At 43.8% G+C, this 25,969-nt stretch overlaps 1 protein-coding gene across 5 annotated transcripts in view; it reads right to left on the bottom strand.

Annotated features, from left to right (window-relative positions):
* SNTG1 (syntrophin gamma 1) overlaps window positions 1-25,969 on the bottom strand; it is a 647,197-nt gene that overhangs the window by 221,652 nt on the left and 399,576 nt on the right. The window lies entirely within an intron of this gene.

Here is a 25,969-nt window from a genome sequence, read left to right as displayed (position 1 = left end):
ACTCATAGGTAAAGTGAAGAGATTGACACGTGAATACCCACGAGGTGCTGAACAGCAGAATCAGCATGTGACAACAGATCCGGTCATTCCTAGCTGCAGCACATGCAAAACCTGGTATGGATAACAGTGCCGCAGCTAGGTAGGCAGGGCTGCAGTAGCCCATAGCAACATTGCTTAGGAACAGGACATGGCCAGTTGAAAAAGCAAAGAGTCCCAACAGCCCGTGTGGACATACACACACTGAAGGTGAACATTCGTATGGACACAGAGTAAGCAGAAGCATACAGTTATATAGATATAAATAGTCAGTGTCTGTACTGTTTGGCAATAGCTGCACATAGATATCGTGTCATGCACTCTACACCTGGTGTTCAGCTGCAGGATAAAATATAGAAAGCATAGAAATAATTTTTTAGTTAATCACAGAGATTTGTTGTATATACATATAATATGATGACTAGAGATGAGCGAATTTTTGAAAAATTCGATTTGGCCGATCCGCTGAATTTTCCGTAAAAATTTGGTTCGGTCTGAATTTATTTGTGGTGAATGACTGTTAAAAATGGCTATTTCTGGCCTACAGAGAGGCTCAATAGGGGTGTAGAACACTTTGCCTTGTCCTAACATCCATAGGGAATGTGCTGTGTTAGTGAAATAATACTGTTATTCAGTATGACATGCAGATTACAGGCATCGCTATTAGAATCACTGCCACAGAGTGTCTGGATGTGGCAGATTTTCTATGTAATTTTTATTTAATTTAATTTGAATTTATAAAAAATTTTTGATTACCCATTCTGGTGAGTATCGAGCTGGCAGTCTGCCGCGAGGTGAGCTACCACCTGTTCCAGCCCCAACTCTCAGCGCACCCGCCTACTTTGAGTGTCCACTTGAAAAGGGAGGGACTGCAGTACCAGCAACTAATACAGGAGCACATTCAGCTTCTGTGCCATTGGATAAGTGGACGCATAAAGCTAAAAGTGGCTGCAGTAAAAATGCTCGCACTTGTATCTTAAAATCGACCCGGTGGTCCTCTGCCAGGCGAAATACTCCCTGTTCCAGCCCCTGCCTCTCAGAGCCCCCCTGTCTGTGAAAGTGCGGACGTTTAATTTAACCCCTTAAGGACTCAGAGTTTTTCCGTTTTTGTATTTTCATTTTTTCCTCATCACATTCTAAAAATCCTAACGCTTTCAATTTTGCACATAAAATTCCATATGTTGGCTTATTTTTTGCGACACTAATTCTACTTTGCAGTGACATTAGTCATTTTACCCAAAAATACACAGCGAAACAGAAAAAAAATTCATTGTGCGACAAAATTGAAGAAAAAATGTCATTTTGTCACTTTTGGGGGCTTCCGTTTCTGTGCAGTGGATTTTTCAGTAAAAATGACACCTTATCTTTATTCTGTAGGTCCATACGGTTACAATTATACCCTACATATATAGGTTTGATGTTGTTGTACTTCTGAAAAAAATCATAACTTCATGCAGGAAAATGTATACGTTTAAAATTCTCATCTTCTGACCCTTATAACTTTTTTATTTTTTCGCTTACGGGCCGGTATGAGGGCTAATTTTTTGCACCATGTTCTGAAGTTTTTATTTGTACCAATTTTGTATTGATCGGACTTTTTAATCGCTTTTTATTAATTTTTTTATGATGTAAAAAGTGACCAAAAATACACTATTTTGGACTTTGGAATTTTTTTGCGCCTACGCCATTGACCTTGCAGTTTACTTAATGATATATTTTTATAGTTTGGACATTTACGCACGCACATTTGTTTATTTTATTTACACAGTTTTTTTTATGGGAAAAGCGAGGTGATTCAAACTTTTATTAGGGAAGGGGTTAAATGACCTTTATTAACTTTCTTTTCACTTTTTTTTTGCAGTGTAATAGCTCCCATAGGAGGCCATAACACTGCACACACTGATCTTTTACCCTGATCCCTGCAAAGCCATAGTTTTGCATGGATTAGCGTTCTAGGGGCTCGATTGCTCAATCCTGTAGCTCAGGCTTGGAGCAATCAAACGCCGATCGGACTCGACGGAGACAGGTGAGGGGACCTCCGCTCACTATCTAGCTGATCGGGACAGCGCAATTTTATCGCGATCAGCCCGACTGAGCTGCCAGGAAGCTTTTACTTTTGTTTTGGAAGTGGCGATCAACTTTGATCGCCGTGTCCGAAGGGTTAATAGCACTCAGAGCATTGATTTGTGACGCAGGCTATTAGCCCAGGGTCCCGGCTATCATTAGCAGCCGGGACCAACCAGGTGTGATGCGGGGTCACGGCTCTTAGACATCTTATCCCCTATCCAGCTATCACGCCCCCTACCATAGGCTTACATTAAGGGGGGCAGAGCGTGACGTCACACTGGGGCGGAGGCGTGACATCACACGTTGCCGGACCTATGGTCGCCAGTAATCAGACCCGGAGCGAACACGATCCGGGGACGGATTATAAACGGGGTGCGGTGTGCAAGATCACGGGGGTCCCCAGCGGCGGGACTCCTGCGATCAGGCATCTTATCCCCTATCCTTTGGATAGGGGGTAAGATGTCTAAGCGCCGGAGTGCCCCTTTAAGAGGTTAATCAGTTATGGGTCATTGTTTTTTTATTTAGGATTTAATAATAAAATGTGTCGTTATAAAAGATCAAATCCAACAAGGAGTCACATGTCACATGGCGGCACAATGACAGAGCCTAGAGGTGGCAGCAGCATGAGGAGACCATAATCTGGCAGAATGACACAGCCTGGAATTGACTGCAGCATAGTGGCTGAATGACACAGCCTGGAATTGGCGGAAGCATGAGGAGACCATAGGGCCTCACAACCCCTAAGATTAAAAGATGAAGGTTCAATTTTACATTGAAGTTTTATGGTAGCTAGCGCTACCTTTAAAAATGTTTAAGTAATGTACAAGCAGCATGAGAAGACCATACAGTGGCTGAATGACACAGCCTGGAGTTGTCGGCAGCAAGAGGAGACCATATAGCGGCTGAATGGCACAGCCTGGAGTTTGCAGCAGCATGAGGAGGCCATATAGTGGCTGAAAGACACAGAGTGGAGGTGGTGGCAGCATGAGGAGAACATATAGTAGCTGAATGACACAGCCTGGAGGTTGCTGAAGCATTAGACCATATAGTGGCTGAATGGCACAGCCTGGAGTTGGCAGCAGCAAGAGGAGATCATATAGTGGCTGAATGGCACAGCTCGAATGTGGCGGCAGCATGAGGAGAACACATGGTGGCTGAAGGACACAGCCTGGAGTTAGCAGCAGCATGAGGAGACCACATGAAGGCTGGATGACACTGCTTGGAGGTGGCGGAAGTATGAGTAGACCATATAGTGGCTGAATGGCATAGCCTGGAGTTGGCGGCAGCAAGAGGAGACCATATAATGGCTGAATGACACAGCCTGGAGTTGGCGGCAGCATGAGGAGATGACCTAGTGGCTTAATGACACAGTCTGGAGTTGACAGCAGCATGAGGAGAACATATGGGAGCTGAATGACACAGCCTGGAGGGGCGACAGCTTGAGGAGGACATATGGTGGCAGAATGAGACAGACTGGAGGTGGCGGAAACATCAGGAGTCCTGAAAGTGATGCGTTGGGTGGCAATATCAGTACCCAGTGACAAATGAGGGTGAAAAAAGGTCTGATGTGGAGGAATGTTTGTAACTGGGGATCAGTGCCTTAAAGGGGTACTCCGGTGAAAACCTTTTTTCTTTTAAATCAACTGGTGGCAGAAAGTTAAACATATTTGTAAATTACTTCTATTAAAAAATCTTAATCCTTCCTGTACTTATTAGCTGCTGAATACTACAGAGAAAATTCTTTTCTTTTTGGAATGCTCTCTGATGACATCACGAGCACAGTTCTCTCTGCTGACGTTATTATAATAATAATAACAACGCTTTATTTATTGTTGTCCTTAGTGGGATTTGAACCCAAGTCCCCAGCACTGCAAGGCAGCAGTGCTAACCACTGAGCCACCATGCTGCCCTTAGCGTACATCTGCTATGCATGGTTGCTAAACTGGACAGAAATGTCAGCAGAGAGAACTGTGCTCGTGATGTCATCAGTGTTCCAAAAAGAAAGAAATTACCTCTGTAGCATTCAGCAGCTAATAAGTACTTGAAGGATTAAGATTTTTTAATAGAAGTAATTTACAAATATGTTTAACTTTCTGTCACCAGTTGATTTAAAAGAAAAAAGGTTTTCACCGAAGTAACCCTTTAACCCCTTAACGACGCAAGACGTATATTTACGTCCTGCGCCGGCTCCCGCGATATGAAGCGGGATCGCGCCGCCATCCTGCATCATATCGCTTCGGTCCCGGCGCTCATCAACGGCCGGGACCCGCGGCTAATACCACACATGGCCAATAGCGGCGATGTGCGGTATTAACCCGTTAGAAGCGGCGGTCAAAGCTGACCGCCGCTTCTAAAGTGAAACTGAAAGTATCCCGGCTGCTCAGTCGGGCTGTTCGGGACCGCCGCGGTGAAATCACGGCGTCCCGAACAGCTGATCGGACACCGGGAGGGCCCTTACCTGCCTCCTCGGTGTCCGATCGACGAATGACTGCTCCGTGCCTGAGATCCAGGCAGGAGCAGTCAAGCGCCGATAATGCTGATCACAGGCGTGTTAATACACGCCAGTGATCAGCATAGGAGATCAGTGTGTGCAGTGTTATAGGTCCCTATGGGACCTATAACACTGCAAAAAAAATGTATAAAAGTGTTAATAAAGGTCATTTAACCCCTTCCCTAATAAAAGTTTGAATCACCCCCCTTTTCCCATAAAAAAAATAAAACAGTGTAAAAAAAATAAAAAATAAACATATGTGGTATTGCCACGTCCGTATATGTCCGAACTATAAAAATATATCATTAATTAAACCGCACGGTCAATGGTGTACGCGCAAAAAAATTCCAAAGTCCAAAAAAGCGTATTTTGGTCACTTTTTATACCATTAAAAAAATGAATAAAAAGTGATCAAAAAGTCCGATCAAAACAAAAATCATACCGATAAAAACTTCAGATCACAGCGCAAAAAATGAGTCCTCATAACGCCCTGTACGAGGAAAAATAAAAAAGTTATAGGGGTCAGAAGATGACATTTTTAAACGTATAAATTTTCCTGTGAGTGCGACAAAATCAAACCTATATAAGTAGGGTATCATTTTAACCGTATGGACCTACAGAATAATGATAAGGTGTACTTTTTACCAAAATATGCACTGTGTAGAAACGGAAGCCCCCAAAAGTTACAAAATGGCGTTTTTTTTTTCGATTTTGTCGCGCAATGATTTTTTTTCTGTTTTTTGGATAAAATGACTAATGTCACTGCAAAGTAGAATTGGCGATGCAAAAAATAAGCCATAATATGGATTTTTAGGTGGTAAATTAAAAGGGTTATGATTTTTAAAAGGTAAGGAGGAAAAAACGAAAGTGCAAAAACGGAAAAACCCTGAGTCCTTAAGGGGTTAAATCTGTTTTGCACTATCCATATTTGGGAAGTGTTGGTGTGGCACCATGGTCAATCTACTCTGACGCATCAGGTATTTGTGGATGGAAATCCTGGCTGATCCATGCCTGATTCATCTACATAATGGTCAGTCTTTCCACATTTTTTGTGGACAGACGAGTTCTCCTTGGGGTGACTATAGCCCCCGACGAACTAAACAGCTGCTCTGATGGCACACTACTGGCCGGGCAGGATAATTATCATAAAATTTGAAAAAAACACTACCCAAGAGTGTTTAATAACCCCATACATTGCACCATAAATGTTGAAATTTTAATTAAGCATGTATGTATGTATTTCAAAAATACTAAAATTAAAAGCCCAAGCCCAGAAGCATCATGAAGTCAAGTAGTTCCAGAAAGACACAGGAGCAGTCAGGAGTAGGCATCAGCAGTACCCAAGAGGCTTCAATAACCCCTTACAATGCACGATCAATTGAGAGATCTAGCAATAACACGTGTGTTATGCCCTCAGATGTCATGGGCTGCACGCGCAAAACACTGAACGGACCAGCGTGTGTCCATCTTTCACCGACAGGTGCGGGTAACCCGCTGAACCCAGTTTGCGATAGGGATCAGGGATTGCAATTATTTGCCAGGAAAGATGAATTACAACTAAGTGCGGGTCATAAGCTCGGGATCATTAAGTCCCTGCCCTTTGTGCACACCCTATGTCTCTACTACCGATTGGATGGTTTATTGAGGTCCTCGGATCGGCCCCGGCGGGGTAGGAGAAAGCCCTGGCGCCGAGAATTTAAAGATCATTGTTGAAATTTGCATTAAGTATGTATTAGCTACTGCTAAACTTCCAAAAATTAAAGGCCCAAGGCCAGAAGCGTCAGTGAGGCAAGTAGTTCCTGAAAGACACAGGATGAGTCAGGAGCAGGCATTCACAGTACCCAAGAGGGTTTCATAACCCCTTACATTTAAAGATCAATGTTGACATTTGCATTAAGCTTGTATTTAGCTACTGCTAAACTTCCAAAAATTAAAGGCCCAAGGCCAGAAGCATCAGTGAGGAAAGTAGTTCCTGAAAGAAACAGGATGAACCAGGAGCAGGCAATGGCAGTACCAAAGAGGGTTTCATAACCCTAATTGATAACCCAAGAGGGTTTCATAACCAACCATAATTGGGAAATGTTAGTGTAGCAGCATGGTTAATCTACTCTGAGGCATCTGGCACTGGTGGCTGGAAATCCTGGCTGATCCATCCCTGATTCATCTTGACAAACGTCAGTCTCTCCACATTTTTAGTGGACATACATGTTCGCCTTGGGGTGACTATGGCCCTGGCCGCACTAAACACCCACTCTGATGGCACACTACTGGCCGGGCAAGACAGCTTTTCCAGGGCAAACTCTGCTAGCTGCGGCCATAAATCAAATTTGGCTGCCCAGAAGTCCAGCGGATCTTCAATGGTTGTTGGCATGGCCATGTCAAGGTATGCCACCACCTGCTGGTTCATCTCCTGCTCCAGGTCTACCTGCTGCTGTTAAGTTGCTTCACTATTCAGGTGAAGAAAGCTACTCATCAGTGACTGTAGACTCAGGCTGCTGCTGATGGAGCTGGTACTGCTCCTGCCACCCCACCCCTACCCAGCAGCCATGGCAGTGGAAGGTGAGTGCAGAGGGCCCCCCGAGTCAGACCTGCGAGAGGGGGAACAATGGTGCCGATAGGCAGCAGCTAACTGACTACGTAGGATATCTCTGCAGTAGATCAGTTTGTCCTCCCACTCAGGGTGTAAAAAAAGGCCCTCATTTTGTGCCGGAAGCAAGGGTCCAATAAGATTGAGAGCCAGAAGTTATCCCTCTGCCAAATGGTGACAATTCGGCGGTTATTACGCAAGCAACTGAGCATGCATCGTGCCATTTGTGCAAGTGACTGGGAGGGACTTCATGCCTCCATCTCCACTGCATACTGTCAAGATGTGTCTGTGTCTGGGTCCTCCTAACCGTCTAGCTCCTCTTGCTGCTCCTGCTCCTCCTCTCCTGTCCCATAGCTAGAAAAACCGCCCATTTTGCAAAACCTAAACTGTGCTCCACTGTGCCCCTCCCCTCCTCCTCCTCCAGTTAAGCCCCCACAGGGCTCATGTGGCCATGAGATGTAGGCGACATGTCTCCAGTGTCCTGACCAGTCATCGTTTCCAACACATGTTGCAGGAGATGACGCAGTGGAATGACATTGTTCATCCTGTAATTCTGGCAACTGACTAATAATTTAGCTTCCTAAAAGGGCCTGAGCAAACTGCAGGTGTCATGTATGAGCTGCCACTGGTTGACATTGAAGTTACACAGGGGAGTTCCCCTATCTGCTTGGGTCATTAAGAATTCAATGGCTTTTCTCTGTTTGTATAGTCGGTCCAACATATTGAGGGTGGAATTGCAACGTGTGACAACGTCGCAAAGAAGACTATGTTGGGGGATACCGTTCTGATGCTGCAGCTCAAGGAGGGTGTGTTTTGCGGTGCATGAGAGACTGAAGTGCATGCAACATTTCCTTCCCATTGTTAAGATTTCTTGCAAATGGGAAAAACTTCAGGAACCGCTTGACAATCAGATTGAACACGTGTGCCATGCAGGGCGCATGGCTCAGCCTTTCTTGCCCCAGTGCAGACAAGATGTTCTTCCCATTGAAAGTCACCATGGTTCCCATTTCCAGTTTTCGTGAAATAAGCTATCCTTCGATTTCTTCATGAATGAGTTTTAGCAGTTCCTCCCCTGTGTGACTCTGTTCGCCAAGGCAAACCATGTGAAGAACAGCATGACACCACTGTGCCCTGCACACATGGTATGCTGAAGGGTCACTAAGACTTGTCTGTGCAGTGGAGGCTGAGGACACGATGGGCCATAAGGACATGTATTGTCCCTGACCATAGTTACAGCTCCAGACGTCGGCGCTGCTGTGCACTTTGGTACATACCGACAGGCTCAAGGACTGGCCCACCTTCTCTTCCACAAAATTGTGCGGGGCTGGTACTGTCTTCTTCGAAAAGAAATGACAGCTTGGGACTCTCCAACTCGGCTCGGCACAAGCTGTCAGTTCTCTAAAAGGTGCAGAGTTACTGCAGCACCAGCAACTTGGACAGGAGCACATTCAGCTTCTGCACCATAGGATGTGTGGGTGCATACTGTTGTCTCTTTGACATGGCTTCGCTGATGGATTGTTGGTGGAATGACTAACTCAAAGTTGGAGGAGCAGGAGCATCTGGAGCAACAGAAGGAGGGTATGACACACAGCTCCCTTCGGCTGAGGTGGTGGAGCCTTGGCTGGCTGAAAAAGGGAGCAGCGTTCCACTGTGTGATGCAGAAGGCTGGACCACCACATCGGAGCCACGGTTCTCCCAGGCAGCTTTATGGTGGCACAGCATATGTTGATGCAGGGCCATGGTGACACATCTTGCATGTTAACCTCCTCCAGATGCTTGATGAAAAAGTGCCACATCGTCAAGTAACTGATTTTTCCCACCAACAGTCCACACTAATTGACTGCTATTGCCTTCATCTCCAGGAACCCCTGGTTCCTGGAGATGAAGGCCACAAAGCTGGTGGAGACGAAGCCACAAAGCTGGTGGTCTACCCTGGGTACGTTTGGCACCAGAATTTCCCCTTCTGTCACCATGCTGACTGCCAGCCATGCTACCAACTTGCTGGCTCAGCTGCTGCCTCACAATCAACCTACAACCCTCTTCTCCTTCTGCACCCGACTCCCAATTGCAATCGGCTTCATCATCATCAACAAGTGTCTGCACGTTACTGATGTTCTTCTCAGGTTCTTCAACAGTGTCTGCTTCAGGACCCTGAATGCTGGCAATACCACCTCCCACATCACTATCCTCATCACTACTTGCCCGCCGTGCAGAGGAAGCAGCAAATGTCTCCTTCACTTCTTGGCTGGGCAGTAGCTGCTGACTGTCCTCTATTAGATCGTCCTCACTGAATAGTGGAGCTGAACCCACAGCATGAGATACTTCTTTAACCCCTTCCCGCAGAATGTCATATATAAACGCCGGGTTGTGCAGTGCGTTCGCGCATCCCGGCGTTTATAAATGACATGCAGTTAACCCGGCGATGCGCAGCATCGCACGGGTTAACCAGCAGAAGTCCCGCTGTTTCCAGCAGGGGACAACTTCTGCTTCACCCCCAGGACCATCAATTGATGGTCCTGGTCAGCGATCACTGTGATTGGTCCCTGTGGACCAATCACAGTGATCTGGGGTGAAAGTTCAGATCCCCCGCACTGCCCGCCCCTGGAAGTCGGGCAGAACGGGGGACGATAGCTGCGGGGGCTCGCGGGGACCTGCGGCATTCGGGGGGAACACGTGGGGACCGGCGGACTTACCTGATCCAGCGGCGGGACCGAGGAGCAGCGCGGGACCGGCCACGTGGACGAGCAGCGACGGGTAAGTATGTAGTCCTCAGAGGCAGCAGTGAAGATCTTCACTGCTGCTTCTAGGAGTCTGAAAACTACAACTCCCAGCATGCCTAGACAGCCTTTGGCTGTCTGGGCATGCTGGGAGTTGTAGTTTTGCAACATCTGGAGGGCCCCAGTTTGGAGACCATTGTATAATGGTCTCCAATCTGTGCTCTTCCAGCTGTTGCAAAACTACAACTCCCAGCATGCACTGACTGTCCAGGCATGCTGGGAGTTTTAGTTAAGCAACATCTGGCCCTTCAGATGTTGCCGAACTACAACTCCCAGCATGCCCTTCAGCTGTCTGGGCATGCTGGGATTTGTAGTTTTGCAACAGCTGGAGACACACTGGTTGGGAAACATTGTTTCTAACTCAGTGTTTCCTAACCTGTGTGCCTCCAGCTGTTGCAAAACTATAACTCCCAGCATGCACTAAAAGACCATGCATGCTGGGAGTTGTAGTTTTGCAACATCTGGAGGGCCCCAGTTTGGAGACCATTGTATAATGGTCTCCAATCTGTGCTCTTCCAGCTGTTGCAAAACTACAACTCCCAGTATGCACTGACTGTCCAGGCATGCTGGGAGTTTTAGTTCAGCAACATCTGGCCCTTCAGATGTTGCCGAACTACAACTCCCAGCATGCCCTTCAGCTGTCTGGGCATGCTGGGAGTTGTAGTTTTGCAACAACTGGAGACACACTGGTTGGGAAACATTGTCTGTTTCTAACTCAGTGTTTCCTAACCTGTGTGCCTCCAGCTGTTGCAAAACTATGACTTCCAGCATGCACTGACAGACCATGCATGCTGGGAGTTGTGGTTTTGCAACAGCTGATGCAAGCCCCCCCCGCCCCGCCACCCCCGTGAATGTACAGGGTACATTCACATGGGCGAGGCTTTTACAGTGGGTTTCTCGCATCTTGAGATGCAGCAAATTTTGCGCTGGGAAACTCGCTGTAACCCCCCGCCCATGTGACTGTACCCTAAAAACACTACACTACACGAACACAAAATAAAATAAAAAGTTAAAAACACTACATATACACATACCCCTAAACAGCCCCCCTCCCCCAATAAGAACGTCCGGTACACCACTGTTTCCAAAGCAGAGCCTCCAGCTGTTGAAAAACAACAACTCCCAGTATTGTCGGACAGCCGTTGACTGTCCAGGCATGCTGGGAGTTTTGCAACAGCTGGAGGCACCCTGTTTGGGAATCACTGGCGTAGAATACCCCTATGTCCACCCCTATGCAAATCCCTAATTTAGGCCTCAAATGCACATGGCGCTCTCACTTTGGAGCCCTGTCGTATTTCAGGGCAACAGTTTAGGGTCACATATGGGGTATCGCCGTACTCGGGAGAAATTGCGTTACAAGGTTTGGGGGGCTTTTTCTTCTTTAACCCTTCATGAAAAGGAAATGTTGGGGTCTACACCAGAATGTTAGTGTAAAAATTTTTTATTTTTTACACTAACATGCTGATGTTGCCCTATACTTTACATTTTCACAAGAGGTAAAAGGGAAAAAAGCCCCCCAAAATTTGTAACGCAATTTCTCCCGACTACAGAGATACCCCATATGTGAGCGCAAAGTGCTCTGGGGGCGCACAACAAGGCCCAGAAGGGAGAGCGCACCATGTACATTTGAGGTGATTTGCACAGGGGTGGCTGATTGTTACAGCGGTTTTGACAAACGCAAAAAAAAAAAAAAACCCCACATGTGACCCCATTTCGGAAACGACACCCCTCACGGAATGTAATGAGGGGTGCAGTGAGAATTTACCCCCCACAGGTGTCTGACGGATCTTTGGAACAGTGGTCCATGAAAATGAAAACTTGTACAGCCCACTGTTCCAAAGATCTGTCAGACACCAGTGGGGGGCAAATGCTCACTGTACCCCTTGTTACGTTCCTCAAGGGGTCTAGTTTCCAAAATGGTATGCCATGTGTGTTTTTTTTTTTGCTGTTCTGACACCTTAGGGGCTTCCTAAATGCGACATGCTCCCCGAGCAAAATTTGCTCTCAAAAAGCCAAATATGACTCCTTCTCTTCTGAGCATTGTAGTTCGCCCATAGTGCACTTCAGGTCAACTTATGGGGTACCTCCATACTCAGAAGAGATGGGGTTACAAATTTTGGGGGGTATTTTCTGCAATTAACCCTTGCAAAAAGGTGAAATTAGGGGGGAAACACACATTTTAGTGGAAATTTATTATTTTTTTTTTTACATATGCAAAAGTCGTGAAACACCTGTGGGGTAATAAGGCTCACTTTATTCCTTATTACATTCCTCAAGGGGTCTAGTTTCCAAAATGGTATGCCATGTGGGTATTTTTTGCTGTTCTGGCACCATAGGGGCTTCCTAAATGCGACATGCCCCCCGAGCAAAATTTGCTCTCAAAAAGCCAAATATGACTCCTTCTCTTCTGAGCATTGTAGTTCGCCCATAGTGCACTTCAGGTCAACTTATGGGGTACCTCCATACTCAGAAGAGAAGGGGTTACAAATATTGGGGGGTATTTCCTGCTATTAACCCTTGGAAAAATGTGAAATTTGGGGGGAAACACACATTTTAGTGAAAAAAAATATTTTTTTTTTACATATGCAAAAGTCGTGAAACACCTGTGGGGTATTAAGGCTCACTTTATTCCTTGTTATGTTCCTCAAGGGGTCTAGTTTCCAAAATGGTATGCCATGTGAGGGTTTTTTGCTGTTCTGGCACCATAGGGGCTTCCTAAATGCAACATGCCCCCCAAAAACCATTTCAGAAAAACGTACTCTCCAAAATCCCCTTATCGCTCTTTCCCTTCTGAGCCCTCTACTGCGCCCGCCGAACACTTAACATAGACATATGAGGTATGTGCTTACTCGAGAGAAATCAGGCTACAAATATAAGTATACATTTTGTCCTTTTACCCCTTGTAAAAATTTAAAAATTGGGTCTACAAGAACATGCAAGTGTAAAAAATGAAGATTGTGAATTTTCTCCTTCACTTTGCTTCTATTCCTGTGAAACACCTAAAGGGTTAAAATGATGACTGAATGTCATTTTGAATACTTTGGGGGGTGCAGTTTTTATAATGGGGTCTTTTGTGGGGTATTTCTAATAAGAAGACCCTTCAAATCCACTTCAAACCTGAACTGGTCCCTGAAAAATAGTGAGTTTGAAAATTTTGTGAAAAATTGGAAAATTGCTGCTGAACTTTGAAGCCCTCTGATGTCTTCCAAAAGTAAAAACTCGTCACTTTTATGATGCAAACATAAAGTAGACATATTGTATATGTGAATAATTTTTTTTTTATTTGTAATATACATTTTCCTTACAAGCAGAGAGCTTCAAAGTTAGAAAAATGCAAAATTTTCAGGAATGCATCAAGGAAAGGATGCAAGTTACCAAAAAATGTTACCACTACGTTAAAGTAGAATATGTCACGAAAAAACAATCTCGGAATCAGAATGATAACTAAAAGCATTCCAGAGTTATTAATGTTTAAAGTGACAGTGGTCAGATGTGCAAAAAACGCTCTGGTCCTTAAGGCCAAAATGGGCTTGGTCCTGAAGGGGTTAAGGGAGGGAACAGCATAGGACAGAGGCAATGGGAGAACAGGGACTGCTCCTGGGCCATGCAAACTGAGGGTTGTGTCTGAGGAACCCACCAACTGTTGACTGTGGGTATCAGATGTCCCCTGTGATGACGTGGATGACCGTGTTAACCAATCCATGACGGCAGATGGGTTGCTGGTCGAGACATGACCACTAGCTGATATCAGATCAGGCCTCTCGCTGTGACTCCTTCTGCCACTCGCCCCTCGTCGGATGCGACATTTGCCTGCGCCTGAGGAATTTAGGCCTCTGCCACTCCTCTCTGCATGTCCTGGCACTTCTCTGCCTGGCACTTCTCTGTATGCCTGGCGTATATGAGGGGAGTACAATAGTACACTATGATTAAAACAGTATTTGTCTAGAACAGCAGCAGAAGGATAGGGGATAAGATGTCTGATCACAGGGGTACCACTGCTGGGGACCTCCATGATCTCTCCTGCAGCCCTCCAAGTCCTCAGCTCTCCGGAGCTAAGTTTTCTCCGTGGCTGATGACAGGGGCCGGCGGTTCATGACATCTAGGCCCTGCCCCTCATGACATCACGCCCCACCCCTTTAATGAAAGTCTATGGGAGAGGGCGTGGTATCAGTTACGCCCCTTCCCATAGACTTGCATTAAGGGGGCGGGACCATGACATCACGAACAGCCGATCCCTGTATCGTGAGTAATCAGCCACTGAGCAAACTTAGCTCCTGATTGCTGATGACTTGGGGGGCTGCAGTAGAGATCACGGAGGTCCCCAGCAGCGGGACCCCTGTGATCAGACTTCTTATCCCCTATGCTTGGATAGGGATAAGATGTCTAGGGGCGGAGTACCCCTTTCAGACTTTATCGGCTAAAAAATGGTACAACACTTAGATGTACGTCTGTGGTATGCACTTATGAGGGCAGTAGAATGCGATCCACTATGCTTAGCAGTATTTGTCTAGAACAGCAGCAGGTGTGTACTTCTGGCTGTCCATTCACAGTATCTAGGCCCTTGAGACTTTAATAGGAAAAACATAGTATACCACTTAGATGTTCGTATGTTGTATGCAATTATGAGGGCAGAAAAATGCTCTACAGAATGCTTAGAAAAGTATTTGTGTACAACACCAGTCGGTGAGTACTTTGGCTGTCCTTTCACGGTATCTAGGCCCTTGAGACTTTAACAGGAACAAAATAGTACACCATTAAATGTACGTATGTGCTATGCACTTATGAGGGGAGAAAAATGCATTACTGACTGCTTAAAACAGTATTTGTGTCCAACACCAGCCGGTGAGTACTTTGCCTGGCCTTTCACAGTATCTAGGCCCTTGAGATTTTAACAGGAACAAAATAGTACACCACTTAGATGTATGTATGTGGTATGCACTTATGAGGGCAGAAAATTTGCTACAGTATGCTTAAAAAGTATTTGTGTATAACACCAGTTGTGAGTACTTTTGCCTCACCTTTCACAGAATCTAGGCCCTTGAGACTTTAACAGGAACAAAATAATACACCACTTAGATGTACGTATGTGCTCTGCACTTATGAGGGGAGAAAAATGCGCTACAAAATGCTCAAAAAAGTATTCGTGCATTACACCAGCTGATGAGTAATTTTACCTAGCCTTTCACAGAATCTAGGCCCTTGAGACTTTAACAGGAACAAAATAGAACACCACTTAGTTGTATGTATGTGGTATGCAGTTATGAGGGCAGAAAAATGTGCTACAGTACGCTTAAAAATGTATTTGTGTCCAACACCAGCCGGTGAGAACCTTTCCCTGGCCTTTCACAGTATCTCGGCCCTTGAGACTTTAACAGGAACAAAATAGTAAACCACTTAGATGTATGTATGTGGTATGCACTTATGAAGGCAGAAGAATGTGCTACAGTACGCTTTAAAAAGTATTTGTGCACAACACCAGCAGTACACACTAGTGCTGCAGCACACAGTCGCTGTGTACTACACCCAAAATATCACTTTCTCTCTCAATCTCACTCCCTTCCCTATCAGTGCTTCTAGGCAGGATTTTTGCTTGAGCTGAATCGCTGCTGTTCTTCTGTGCAACACACTGCTCTCTGTAATAGAACACTGTAGACAGTGACTGGGAGGTAAATCGCTGCAGTAAGAATGCTTTTCTGTTAAACACACACTGTTCTCTGTTCCTCTCTCTGTGCAACAGAACGCTGACTTGACTAGGAGGTGAATCGCTGCTGGAAAAAGCTTTTCTGTGCAACACACAGTGCTGTCTGTCCTTATCTATCTCTCTGAAGCGAAAGGCTGAAGTGACTGGCCGCAATACGGCTGCCCATTATATACGGCTGTGACATCACAGGGGTGACTGGTTACCGGTCATCCCCACTACCCTTGTTCCTGTCTTCCCAGGATGTGGATCCACCATTTTAGATGCCTTGGAGCCTGTACCGCACTAAATGGAGTTTAATGAAGGGATTCGCACAAAAGAATTGTGGCAATATTTACATTCGTTGCAAATCAAATTTTTCCTGACATTTTTAACAAATTTGGATTCCTCATATTCAATTTCCTCATCCCTAATGATGGCATATGCTTTAAATACCTATTAACTTTAGTTATAACCTGTATATCAGCATATGAATTAAATACAGTAGCACACATGCTGACCATGCGGACAAAAAAGCTGGAGTTTCAGACTATATTACATCAATGGGTTGTTAAAAGGAAACATTCCAATATTTGAGCACATAATGCTGCAATAATAGCATGTACAGGACATATAATATACAATAAAGTTTCTGTAATATATGCATAAATTATGTCATATATAACTAGGGGAGATCTCCACTAGTTGTATATGACCTACTTGCTGATGGAAGGAGGTTTTCACTCAAAATCTCACGATACATGGCCCCATGCATTTTTTCCTTTACACTGATCAGTCATCCTGGTCCCTTTGCTGAAAAATAGCCCCAAAGCATGATGTTTCCACCCCCATGCTGCACAGTAGGTATGGTGTTCTTTGGATGCAACTCAGCATTCTTTCTCCTTCAAATACGACGAGTTTTTACCAAAAAGTTCTACTTTGGTTTCATCTGACCATATGACATTCTCCCAATCCTTTTCTGGATCATCTAAATGCTCTCTTGCAAACTTCAGACAGGCCCGGACATGTACTGGCTTAAGCAAGGGGACAGGTTTGGCACTGCATGATTTAAGTCCCTTGCTCTCTGCAGGTCATTCACTAGGTCCCCATGTGTGGTTCTGGGATTTTTGCTCACTGTTCTTGTGATAATTTTGACACTATGGGTTGAGATCTTGTGTTGAGCCCCAGATCGAGGGAGATTATCAGTGGTCTTGTATGTCTTCCATTTTCTAATAACATCTTCCACAGTTGATTTCTTCACACCAAGCTGCTTGCCTATTGCACATTCAGTCTTCCCAGCCTGGTGCAGGTCTACACTTTTGCTTCTGGTGTCCTTCCACCGCTTTTTGGTCTTGGCCATAGTGGAGTTTGGAGTGTGACTGTTTGAGATTGTGGACAGGTGTCTTTTAATACTGATAACAAGTTCAAACAGGTGCCATTAATACAGGTAACAAGTGGAGGACAGAGGAGACTCTTTAAGAAGAAGTTACAGGTCTGTAAGAGCCAGAAATCGTGCTTGTTTGTAGGTGACCAAATACTTATTTTACTGAGGAATTTACCAATTAATTCATTAGAAATCCTACAATGTGATTTCCTGTATTCTTTCCCCCCATTCTGTCTCTCATTGTTGAGGTGTACCTATGATGAAAATTAAAGGCCTCTTTTAACCTCTTCAGGACATGGGGCGTATGGATACACCCTGCATCCCGAGTCCTTAAGGACCGAGGGCGTATCCATACGCCCGTGGGAATTCCGGCCCCCACCGCTAGCCGGTTGGGGACCGGAGCCGGATGCCTGCTGAAATCGTTCAGCAGGCATCCCGGCATATCGCCCAGGGGGGTCATTATGCCCCCCCCATGTCGGCGATCGCCGCAGATCGCTGGACAATTCAGTCCAGCGATCTGCGGCGATTTCGGGTCAATCGGGTCTCCAGTGACCCGGTGACCCGGAATTACTGGCTGTTCGGGGCCGTCTCTGATGGCCCCGAACAGCCAGAGCCTGCAGGGGTGAAGTGGCACTGGTGCCACCTCACGATCGCCCTGATTCGTCGGCCGGATTACCGGCCGACCAATCAGGGCGCCTGCTGAGGGTGTCACTCCCGCACCCGCTCCGCCCCTCTTCCGGAGGGCGTGAGCGGGTGCGGGACGTGCACCCCGGGTGCTGGGGACCCCGATCCCCGGCGTCAATGTTGGGATCTGGGCCCCAGGAGCAGAGGCGGCGGCGGCGATGACGAGGGACTGACTCTCCGGCGTGAATCGTTGGAGGTGAGTGACAGCCTCCTGCTGTTGCTTAGCAACAGCTCCCAGCATGCAAAAAGGGCATGCTGGGAGCTGTAGTTATGCAACAGCAGGAGGCAGACCACCACAACTCCCAGCATTCCCTTATGGGCATGCTGGGACTTATGGTTTTGCAACAGCTGGAGGCACATTTTTTCTATGGAAAAGTGTACCTTCAGCTGTTGTATAACTACAACTCCCAGCTTGCACAAACAGCTAAAGTGCATGCTGGGAGTTGTAGTGGTGCATCTGCTGGTTGCATAACTACAACTCCCAGCATGCCCGTTGGCTGTCGGTGACTGCTGAGAGTTGTAGTTTTGAGCTGCCGCAAACTTTCTGCTGCAGCTCAAACTGCCAGCGAGAAACTACTGTGAACCCCGCCCGTGCGACTGTACCCTAAAAACACTACACTAAAATAACACAAAAAATAAAATAAAAAGTAAAAAACACTACGTATACACATACCCCTACACAGCCCCCCTCCCCTCCCCAATAAAAATGAAAAACGTCTGGTACGCCACTGTTTCCAGAACGGAGCCTCCCGCTGTTGCAAAACAACTCCCAGTATTGTCGGACAGCCGTTTACTGTCCAGGCATGCTGGGAGTTTTGCAACAGCTGGAGGCACCCTGTTTGGGAATCACTGGCGTAGAATACCCCTATGTCCACCCCTATGCAAGTCCCTAATTTAGGCCTCAAATGCACATGGCGCTCTCACTTTGGAGCCCTGACGTATTTCAAGGCAACAGTTTAGGGCCACATATGGGGTATCGCCACACTCGGGAGAAATTGTGTTACAAATTTTGGGGGGTATTTTCTGCTTTTACCCTTTTTAAAAATGTAAAATTTTTGGGAAAACAAGCATTTTAGGTAAAATTTTATTTTATTTTTTACATATGCAAAAGTCATGAAACACCTGTGGGGTATAAAGGTTCACTTAACCCCTTGTTACGTTCCCCGAGGGGTCTAGTTTCCAAAATGATATGCCATGTGTTTTTTTTTTTTGCTGTCCTGGCACCATAGGGGCTTCCTAAATGCGGCATGCCCCCAGAGCAAAATTTGCTTTCAAAAAGCCAAATGTGACTCCTTCTCTTCTGAGACCTGTAGTGCGCCAGCAGAGCACTTTTCACCCCCATATGGGGTGTTTTCTGTATCGGGAGAAATTGGGCTTCAAATTTTTAGGGGAATTTTCTGCTATTACCCTTTTTAAAAATTAAAAAATTTTGGGAAAACAAGCATTTTAGGTAATTTTTTTTTTTTTTTTTTACATTTGCAAAAGTCGTGAAACACCTGTGGGGTATTAAGGTTCACTTTATCCCATGTTACATTCCCCGAGGGGTCTAGTTTCCAAAATGGTATGCCATGTGGTTTTCTTTTGCTGTTCTGGAACCATAAGGGCTTCCTAAAGGTGTCATGCCCCCCAAAAACCATTTCAGAAAAACGTACTCTCCAAAATCCCCTTGTCGCTCCTTCCCTTCTGAGCCCTCTACTGCGCCCGCTGAACACTTTACATAGACATATGAGGTATGTGCTTACTCGAGAGAAATTGGGCTAAAAATACAAGTAAAAATTTTGTCCTTTTACCCCTTGTAAAAATTCAAAAATTGGGTACAAGAACATGTAAGTGTAAAAAATGAAGATTGTGAATTTTCTCCTTCACTTTGCTGCTATTCGTGTGAAACACCTAAAGGGTTAAAACGCTGACTGAATGTCATTTTGAATACTTTGGGGGGTGTAGTTTTTATAATGGGGTCATTTATGGGGTATTTCTAATATGAAGACCCTTCAAATCCACTTCAAACCTGAACTGGTCCCTGAAAAATACTGAGTTTGAAAATTTTGTGAAAAATCGGAAAATTGCTGCTGACCGTTGAAGCCCTCTGGTGTCTTCCAAAAGTAAAAACTCATCAATTTTATGATGCAAACATAAAGTAGACATATTGTATATGTGAACCAAAAAAAATGTATTCGTAATATCCATTTTCCTTACAAGCAGAGAGCTTCAAAGTTAGAAAAATGCAAAATTTTCAAATTTTTCATCAAATTTATGGATTTTTCACCAAGAAAGGATGCAAGTATCGACAAAAATTTACCACTATGTTAAAGTAGAATATGTCACGAAAAAACAATCTCGGAATCAGAATGATAACTAAAAGCATTCCAGAGTTATTAATGTTTAAAGTGACAGTGGTCAGATGTGCAAAAAACTCTCCGGTCCTTAAGGCCAAAATGGGCTCCGTCCTGAAGGGGTTAAAGTGGGAGAACTTGCACAATTGGTGGCTGACTAAACACTTTTTTGCCACACTGTACTAACCAGACAACTCCTCTTGGAAAATACAGTGCAGCGGCCTTCATTGTTCTCAGCGGGGTTCTGCTGCACCATTTACACTATGGAATTTGCGCTGAAATTTTGGACACCAGACTTTGTAAAAAGAATGGGCATGTTCATTCTTTCAGCGGAACCCACTCAGAAATGCACTGCTATCTACTGAGAAAACACATTTCTGAGTGGTCCTAGCGCTGGCTTCTCCAGACGGAATCTCCACCCGGAATATCTCTGGGCAGAGATTTTTTGTGTAAACTAGTGATGAGCAGCATAGGCCAAATTTGCGATATTTAGCGAATATATGGATGAATATTCGTTATATATTCAAGAAATTTGCATATTCATTATATTTTTTTTTTCTATGCGCAATTTCGAAAATGTATGCGCATATACGAAAATTGATGCGCATATGCGAATATTCGCGAATTTTGAGCCCTCTCTTTAATGATATAGGGAACTAATGGGCTAGTGCATTAACTTTGTAATTTTTTGCCCTTTGAAACCAATAGGCCCTTTGTGGTCTATGGGTATCTCATGTTATGTAAAACTGTAAGATAAGCAGGAGGGTCTTTGCAGTACAGTAGATGGGAGATCGTGCAATTGTTTGAGTCCTGGGGTGGGACAGAGTGTTACAATGTTGTGGTTAAATTTTACTTTCCTGGAAAAGCTGCTGAGTTGCCCATAGCAACCAATCAGATCACTTCTTTAAATTTTCACAAGGCCTCTGCAAAATGAAAGAAGCGATCTGATTGGTTGCTATGGGCAACTGGACAACTTTTCCTTTGCACAGGTTTTGATAAACCTGTCCAGAGGAAAAGTTGCTGAGTTGCCCATAGCAACCAATCAGATCGCTTCTTTCATTTTTGAAAAGGCCTCTGAAACATGAAGGAAGCAATCTGATTGGTTGCTATGGGGAACTCAGAAACTTTTCCTCTGGATAGGTTTGATAAATCTAACCTCCCATTTATTCATTCATACCCAGCCTTACACATTACATCCAGTTTCAATGAACCCCGATACCCATATTTGGTACCCCATTAACCTAGTTCCCATGGTTCAAACACTCACTTAACTGCCAATTGACCTAATTCTCACGGTTCAAATGCTTTCTTAATTATCAATTGACCTACATTTGTCAATCACGAGTAAAAAAGTTAAACCACAACACTGTAACACCCCGGGACTCAACCCACTGCATGGTCTCCCATCCACAGTACTGCCAAGAACCTGCTGTTTATCTTACAGTTTTACATCCTGTGAGATCCCCATAGATCACAATGGACCTATAGGTTTCAACAGGCAAAAAATCACAGAGTTAATGTACTAGACTAGCCCATTAGTTCCCCATACCATTAAAGAAGGGAGGGCTCAATATTCGCAAATATGCGCATATGCGAAGAGCAGAGAAGGATGATCAGTGATCACTGTGATGTGTACTGTGAACAAAAAAAAGCGAATATTCGTAAATGCGAATATATAGTTCTATATTCGCAATATTTGCAAATTCGCGAACAATTCGAGTAAAATTCGAATTGCGAATATTTGTGAGCAACACTAGTGTAAACAAGCCCTTAGTGGTAAAATAACAGAAAAAGCTGACTTCTTTTATACAGACAGCATTATAATCAATACAAAATAGACACAATCTATTTCACAGCACACTTAGGGGGACATGCATCAATGTTGGTGTATAATAGACTGAAATGTAAACGTTTTCAGGTGGTGCAAATTTTGCGCAATTCTGCCAAATTTACCATTTTAGCGCAAGCCCCTTGATAAATTGGACTGAAAAGTCACAAATGATCCAAGGTGGACAAGAGTGGAAGTTACCTGGAAAAACGTTCTATCCTGCATCAAGGTATGTTGGTCTATTCAATGTTACAAGTCTGCTGTTCCAAAGGCAACAAAAATAAATGTTTTTTGCTCTCTCTGTTTTGCAATTTAATTCATAGTATGGCTGTCATTTGTGCATTTTCCTTTTACATTTAGATAATGTCCCAGTCCGTTCTGTTAATTTTGTCAGCATGTGAGATGTTTTACACAGACTTTAAATCGTACCAGACCATGATTTTTTGTCCGTATGAAAAATCAGGCATGATTTTAAAATTCCCATATTGTAGGCCCTAGAAAACTACAATCAGGTCGGCAGTCCACTAATGGGTAAGTGCATGTTCCTGCATAGATTCCATTTCAGCTGCTTAGAGATTATGAAATCGCTTCTGTTGAGCAGACACTCAAATCGTGTTCTGAAGACGACCAACATATTCACATATCTTTATGTTTTTTTGGAGAAAATATTCAAAATCCTAAAATTATATGTTGATAAATGTAAAAAAAAAAAAGGATGGTGACAACATTGTGACCTAACAATGTATTTAATTTATAATATGTTTGTATTTTTTGATGTTCCCAAAAATTTTGTCAGCATGTGAGATGTTTTACACAGACTTTAAATCGTACCAGACCATGATTTTTTGTCCGTATGAAAAATCAGGCATGATTTTAAAATTCCCATATTGTAGGCCCTAGAAAACTACAATCAGGTCGGCAGTCCACTAATGGGTAAGTGCATGTTCCTGCATAGATTCCATTTCAGCTGCTTAGAGATTATGAAATCGCTTCTGTTGAGCAGACACTCAAATCGTGTTCTGAAGACGACCAACATATTCACATATCTTTATGTTTTTTTGGAGAAAATATTCAAAATCCTAAAATTATATGTTGATAAATGTAAAAAAAAAAAAGGATGGTGACAACATTGTGACCTAACAATGTATTTAATTTATAATATGTTTGTATTTTTTGATGTTCCAAAAAAAAAAAAAAAAGGTTTTTATTGGAAACGAAAATAACGGAAAGCACTGGCCAATTACATCACATATTCTATAAACACTTGCAAAAATAAATAAGAAATTAAATCACTATTTCAACACCCATGCTTGCTTGGCTTAAAACAGTGTAGCATCAGACACTTTCTACGTGTCCTTGCTACCACTCATAGATTTCTAGTAAATTTTTGCAAAAAAAAAAGCGCAATTGCGCAAAAAAAACATCTAAATTTAATTTGCGCAAATGATACATACCAGTCCACTGGATTAAGTTGTCTAAGGTACACCAAACTGGTGACAACTTTAGAAAATCACCCATCAAAAAAAACGCAGCACAAATGCAAAAATAGCGCAATTGCGCAAAATTTATAGACATGAAAAGTAGTCTAAAGGCAATGACACATGTCCCCCATAGAGTATATATATATATATACATATATATATATATATATATATATATATATATATATATATATATATATATTTATTATTATTATTATTATTATTATTATTATTATGCATCAAATTAATGAGCAGATATGGAAATTATTTATTACAGCATAATTGTAATTGATTTGTCTAAATACCTTGATCTATATTTACTAAAGAAGTTTCTGCATGTATAGGTTCAAGGCACATGATCATTTTCTGTCACTGCTCAGTTCTGTTTGGACAGGGGAATAAACAGAAGATGGATATTCTCATAAAGCTAATTTATCTCTCTGAACATAGTGCCTGTGCAATGAGGATCTAACAGAGACAGATGTCAAGGTAGGATGGAAGAAAGCTTGACAGTGGTCTATTTTCTCTCCATTAAACATTTGTCTTTCCTGGTGCCAATGTGTACAAGCAGCTATTCCATTGAGATCAATGTTCTTTTATGCATTTATTTCCTGCCCCTTGTCAAGAAAAATATCAACTTCTTTGCCAACATTTTAAGATATTTTCAACCTAATACTAACCTTTCTCATATTTATATCAAGCAACCTGTCATTGCAGTGCCCTGCCCCATCCCTATTATAATAGAAGACTTCAGAACTTTCATTTGTGATATATATATATATTTGAAAAGCACATGAGGGGAGGGGGGGGGGGAATCTATCTTTTAGTTAGGCTAACATTGTGTATGGATTTATGGTTTTGGTACATGGTATCTATTAAGTTTGGCAGATGCCTGACATGCACCAAAACCTTTAAGTGTCTAAATGTTTTTACTCCAATGCTATCTTATAATGCACTGTATGTAGGACCCCTTGTATTGTAGATTGCCCTACTGAAGGTGGGACAACCCCGAAGATAGCTTGTCCTCTGTAGATAATGATCCCACTAAAAAAAACAAATAAAAACTTTTGTCACCTTATAGGCTCCCCCGCAGTCACCTCCATCTTCTGCTCCCTCTTATAGGCATCTTCCTGAATCCACTAGAGACCAGGAACATCTGTACCTTACTTTAGCCTCACTGATCACCCATTTCTATTATAATAGAAGACTTCAGAACTTTCATTTGTGGTATATATATTTGAAAAGCACATGAGGGGAGGGGGCTGGAGCAAATCTATCTTTTAGTTAGGCTAACATTGTGTATAGATTTATGGTTTTGGTACATGGTATCTATTAAGTTTGGCAGATGCCTGACATGCACCAAAACCTTTAAGTGTCTAAATGTTTTTACTCCAATGCTATCTTATAATGCACTACTTTTATCTGCCTAAAAATAGTAATCTTTGAAGATCGGCCTAAAACACCTAAGCCTAAGCCACACTATTTTTGGTAGTTTTCCTCCCTTACAGGTAATTTCCCCCCTGTATGTAATTTGCCCCTCCCGTATGTAGTTTGCCTCTCTAGCTGTTACCCCCAAGGTAGGCCCCCTTGTAGAAAGTTTGCCCTGAAGGTAGGATCTCCTGAAGGTATTTTGTCCCTCTGTAGTTAGGATGGCCATGAAAGTAGCCCCTCCCACCCACTGGAAGGACCACTCTAATGGTAGCTCGCAACCCTGTAGGTAGGTCCCTATCAAGGTAGATTTCCCTCCTCTACCTAGAACTCCCTGTTATATAGAAAGGGAAAAAAAAGGGGAAAAAAAGCACACACACCCCTAGTGAAGTACAGTTTGACAGTATTATTCCAGATAGAATATAAGAATCCCACTCACCATATTGTGTTACGCTGGGAGCACAACACCTCTTTTCGCATGTAAAGTGGGTATCAATAGTCCTGCAGCTCGCTATCCTCCCGGTCACTGGGGTCAGTCATCGGTAGTATGGTTTGCATCAAGGTTAAAAAAATGGATATTTTTCTGCGGCGCAGGAGAGACCAAGCTCTTGATGATGAACAAACTAGCATGTATTAAAGCACATACAACGTGTTTCAAGCCCGTAATGGGCCCTTCCTCAGGACAAGGTGCTGTGCGCTTTAATAAATTCTAGTTTGTTCACCATCAAGAGATTTGATCTCTCCTCGTCCTTTTGGTCCAGCGCCGCAGAAAAATATGATTTTATTTACCTTCATGCCAACTTGAACTTCCTGTTGGCAGTTTTCCTCCTGTATGTAGCCCCCCCCTCCCCAAGGTAGTTTGCCCACCTGTATTTAGGACCCCCTAAAGACAGTTTCCCCCCCTGTATGTAGGACCCCTTGTATTGTAGTTTGCCCCACTGAAGGTGGGACAACCCCGAAGATAGCTTGTTCTCTGTAGATAGGATCCCACAAAAAAAACAAATAAAAACTTTTGTCACCTTATCGGCTCCCCCGCAGTCACCTCCATCTTCTGCTCCCTCTTATAGGCATCTTCCTGAAGCCACTAGAGACCAGGAACATCTGTACCTTACTTTAGCCTCACTGATTGTGCATGTCCCAGAAAAAAAGATGTTTCCAGTCTCTAGTGACTGCGATGTCATGCCTGTGGCCTAGAA

This window comes from Hyla sarda, chromosome 5, assembly GCF_029499605.1.
Source record: "Hyla sarda isolate aHylSar1 chromosome 5, aHylSar1.hap1, whole genome shotgun sequence".
NCBI lineage: Eukaryota > Metazoa > Chordata > Amphibia > Anura > Hylidae > Hyla > Hyla sarda.
Note: the sequence above shows the minus strand (reverse complement) of the source record. Positions and strands in the feature narration are given on the sequence as shown.